This window comes from Coregonus clupeaformis, chromosome 24, assembly GCF_020615455.1.
Source record: "Coregonus clupeaformis isolate EN_2021a chromosome 24, ASM2061545v1, whole genome shotgun sequence".
In the NCBI taxonomy this organism is placed as follows: domain Eukaryota; kingdom Metazoa; phylum Chordata; class Actinopteri; order Salmoniformes; family Salmonidae; genus Coregonus; species Coregonus clupeaformis.
This window is the reverse complement of record NC_059215.1, coordinates 52251508-52256342: the sequence shown is the minus strand read 5'-3', so window position 1 is coordinate 52256342 and position 4835 is coordinate 52251508. Positions and strand designations below refer to the sequence as shown.

Below are 4835 nucleotides of genomic sequence, written 5' to 3'. Positions count from 1 at the left end.
GGTAGTGGGTTCGATCCCCGGGACCACCCATACACAAAAATGTATGCACGCATGACTGTAAGTCGCTTTGGATAAAAGCGTCTGCTAAATGGCATATTATATTATTATTATATATGGGGCTTTGGTGACAAAACGGATGGCACTGTGATAGACCACATCCAATTTGATGAGTAGAGTGTTGGAGGCTATTTTGTTAATGACATAGCCGAAGTCAAGGATCGGTAGGATAGTCAGTTTTACGAGGGCATGTTTGGCAGCATGAGTGATCATCCTTGAGATGTTTCCAATCAGGCCTTTATGGTAGAGTGGCCAGAAGGAAGCCACTCCTCAGTAAAAGGCACATGACAGCCCACTTGGAGTTTCCAAAAGGCTCCTAAAGGACTCTCAGACCATGAGAAACAAGATTCTCTGGTCTGATGAAACCAAGATTGAACTCTTTGGCCTGAATGCCAAGCGTCACATCTGGAAGAAATCTGGCACCAGCCCTACGGTGAAGCATGGTGGTGGCAGCATCATGCTGTGGGGATGTTTTTCAGCGGCAGGGACATGGAGACTAGTCAGGATGGAGGGAAAGATGAACGGAGCAAAGTACAGAGAGATCCTTGATGAAATCCTGCTCCAGAACGCTCAGGACCTTAGACTGGGCTGAAGGTTCAACTTCCAATAGGAACAACAACCCTAAGTACTGAGTAAAGGGTCTGAATACTTATGTAAATTTGGTATTTCCGTTTTTTATTTTTTGTACATTTGCAAGAATTTCTAAAAACGTGTTATTGCTTTGTCATTATGGGGTATTGTGTGTAGATTGATGAGGGGATAAAAACAATTTAATCAATTTTAGAATAAGGCTCTAACGTAACAAAATGTGGAAAACGTCAAGGGGTCTGAATACTTTCCGAATGCACTGTACACTTCCATTATTTCGTTTTTATTGTGAGGCTTTTAGGCGAACTAGGGCAAAACAGAAAAAACCATCCTGTTCATGAGAGTCTGAGCTTTAGACAGAGGGGTCAGATTAGTGTAGACAGAAGTAGGAAGAAGAGACTGTACCAACTTCAGGTGAGCCTTGTGAGGCTTGTGAGCATCCTAGTGCCAAACAGAGTCTCAGCTTTCAATAGAGTGGTGATAATAGTTTGTAGGCCAAACCGGACGCTACAGACATTTTTGTGAGAAGACCAATTTTCGGGATGTCTCATGGTCTGACAAACACCGCTCTAGCTCTGCCACCTTCCACCGCAGATATCGGCAGATGCGGTGGATTGAGAAGCAACCAATGCAAAAACCCACATATCTCTATGTCACACCCTGATCTGTTTCACCTGTCTTTGTGATTGTCTCCACCCCCCTCCAGGTGTCGCCCATCTTCCCCATTATCCCCAGTGTATTTATACCTGTGTTCTCTGTTTGTCTGTTGCCAGTTTGTTTTGTTTCGTCAAAACTACCAGCGGTTTTCCCCTTGCGCCTGTCTTTCTCAAGTTCCTGTTTTCTAGTTTTCCCGGTATTGACCATTCTGCCTGCTCTGACGCTGAGACTGCCTGCCGTTCTGTACCTTTTGGACTCTGATCTGGGTTACTGACTTCTGCCTGCCCTTGACCTGTTGTTTGCCTGCCCCCTGTTTTTGTAATAAACTTTTGTTACTTCGACAATGTCTGCATCTGGGGCTTCTCCTGAAACGTGATACTCTAGCTTAAACAGACAGATTTTTATGGGGATTTTTGAATTATGTTAATTAGACTTATCCTGAAGCCACAGCGCTCTCTTCACAATATCTATTTCCTTTTGTGGGAGCATTGCAAAATGTTGATTGGGATGTTTGACCTGGTTTGACGTACATTGTAAAATAAAGAAACTTTTCTGCATGGTTTTTTATTTCTGCATGACAAAAAAATCAACAAGGAAATTAGCTCTTTATCAATGGGGGTCAATGGGGAAGATGGATCGTTTTCCACAAAGGTGGGCGTGGTCTAGGGGAATGCCTTAACCGTGGTATATTGGCCATATACCACACCCACACATACCTTATTGCTTAATTATAGTATTTGTTGAGTTCTAATGAATGGTAAGAAAACCTTCCTATCCCATGACAAATGATACTGTTTTGATAGAGCTATTTAGTTTTGTGACAGGTATTAAGTTAGGACGGTGTAGTTTTGTCAAACACACTTCAGTTTAAACACAACTGCACTAAACATGTATGATGAATTTAAAACAGTGCTAAACATGTATGAGGCTTGAAAGTAGTTTATTGGGCAATCAAAATACTACACGTCACCCATATAGAATTATACCATTTATTCACTTCATTTATCCAGTAACCAATCAATCATGTTTCAAGACAAAGTATGTTTATGCATAAAATGTACACTTCTTTCAGAAACACTAAACTAGTGCTACTCAGTATTTGAAGGACAGGCTTTTGTAATATAATTTTGTTTAATTTTTTGTTAATCAGTGATTGTTTGATTGATTGACTGATATAGTAGTCTTATTGATGATGTCACAGTTAGCTGATGGTTAATTCCATAAGGAGACTGGAGAGGATCTCCGACGGCCCCATGCTGGTCGCTTCTCACCCAAACATGCTCAACAATTTAGAAATCGTAGAAAAAAATTATTGATCTTCAGCCACTGAGGAAGAGAGATTTTCCATTTTAGCAAATCATTTCAAATAAAAACCAGACCACTCAAACACGTAAAGTAGTATAATTATTGTTCACTTTACAAAAAGTTGTTTTCACTTTTCACCAAGTCTAATCACATGACATTACTGGTAAAGTCTTTGATCTCATCCAGCTGCAATGTGTAAAAACGGAATAATGCACAGCAGCATTTTACATCAGAACACTCAACATTAGATATTGTAGTTGAGAGGTAAGGAGTGCCAATTTGACTTAGGGCATGATTAGGTGCTATGACAGTACAATACAATATAATATTTTAAAATACATGCCAAAACTTTCCAATTGTATTTCCAACTAAATTCCAATATTCACCCTACTTGTATTTTTAAAGAACATTTTTCCAAATACTTGCTTCGAAATGTATTTGAAATTAATAGAAATAAAAATAAATAGTATTTGAACCCGGATTTGGTACTTTTTTCACACACATACGCACACGCACACACACACACTAGACGTACCTTCCCTGGGGACAGCTTCATTGAGTGTACTTGCTGCTGACAGGACACTCACAAGAGCGAACAGCATTATCACAATCTGGATCTTCATCCTTTATTAAAGCACAAATAGCACAACAGGTCAAAACACACACAGGGTCCTCTTTCTCTGCCAGAGCACAGAGAGCACACCAGGTTAACAAAAATGCACAGTCTGCTGTGACAGGGATGGACCGAGTAGTGTCCAGCTGTATACAGCTTTCACATTTGAGAAAAGAAGTGGCTCAGTGAAAGCAAACTTACCTCTGAGTTGGAAGATTCTGGTTGATGCTGGTTGTCTGCTGATGTCTTCTGGACCTCAGTAGTAGAGTAGTGGAGTGTCTCTCTGTCATCTACATCCCTGTCTTATACTCTCTCTGCAGATACCTGCCCCGTCCTGCCACACCTCTCACAGTCAAAACACAAACCAGTTTACATCACAGCCATGTCAATAATCTCTGTCATGAACACCCTTGGGGGTATTTCACCCCCTGAAAAAAGAATGTGTACGCTTGTTTTAGGTTTTTTTCAATTGGTTTTGCACATGCACTCAAAACAATCATGATATCCTCTATACAATAGTTTGTCATTTGTCATTGTTCACACACTAACAGCAAATGCTGAAAGTTTTTCTACAAATTACACAAAAGATTAGACACAACTCTATAAACATAAATCAAACATCTACTATGTAAAGAATGTGAAACTTAACAAAATATTTTGTTCACGGTCCATAATATCGATTATTCTCATAACGCTATATCTCTACCACCAACATGTCAACGCTTTGCATGTGATCGACGAGGATGTTTTTAGTTAGTGTTTCTTGAGCAATGATGTGACTAATGGTAAGATGACCTTATTTATTAATTTCTAAAATGTTCTATAAGCAAGAATCCACTTGGACTTTATGAGGTATTTTGTGTAGATCAGTGACACAAAATCTCAATTGAATTTATTTACATTTCAGGCTGTAACAATAAAATGTTGAAAAAGTAAAGGGGTGTGAATGCTTCCTGAAGGCACTGTATCTAAGTTTTCAGGGGGTGTTAGTTAATATAGCAAAATACATATTCTCATTAGATGACAAATGGTACTGTTCTGGTAGTAATATACATTTGAGACAGGTTTTGTAAGTTCTGATGGTGTTAGTGCATTTTGCAAAATGAATGTGTTGTCTTTGGCAAACACACATCAGTTTAGTGGGCTGCATCAACTGTTTTGCAAAAGTGAACCCTGATTCCAGAAAAGTGTTCAAGCAATAGTAACAAACTATAATATATTTGTTGCCATAATGTAATGAATGGTGAGACTACTTTGTCATTAGATAACAAATTCCACTGTTGAGATACATGTATGTATTTTAATTTGAAGCACCAATCATAAATGTCATCTCAGGCCTACAGCGTGTTCTCGGCCAAGATAAACCAATAACGTCTGTACTTAGGTAACACATTCTTGAAGGGATAGTCAATATGCGGACGTCGGTAAGGGCCTGGAGACGTCCTGGTAGAGAAAACACTCTAGGGCTAACATCACCGTCATGTGAGGCCTACCGTGTGTTGTAGTGTGTTCGCTGCTCTGGCACCCCAATGGTGGAACAAGCTCCCTCACGACGCCAGGACAGCGGAGTCACTCACCACCTTCCGGAGACATTTGAAACCCCACCTCTTTAAGG

General features: G+C 39.9%; 1 long non-coding RNA gene across 1 annotated transcript; it reads right to left on the bottom strand.

Moving 5' to 3' along the window:
* Window positions 1–2277: 2277 nt before the first annotated feature.
* Window positions 2278–3531, bottom strand: LOC121537381. Its single transcript, XR_005995060.1, has 3 exons — window positions 3422–3531; window positions 3143–3231; window positions 2278–2628 (listed from the first exon to the last, which is right to left on the bottom strand). It is a non-coding gene; the product is annotated as an uncharacterized LOC121537381 (long non-coding RNA).
* Between the last annotated feature and the right edge of the window lie 1304 nt (window positions 3532–4835).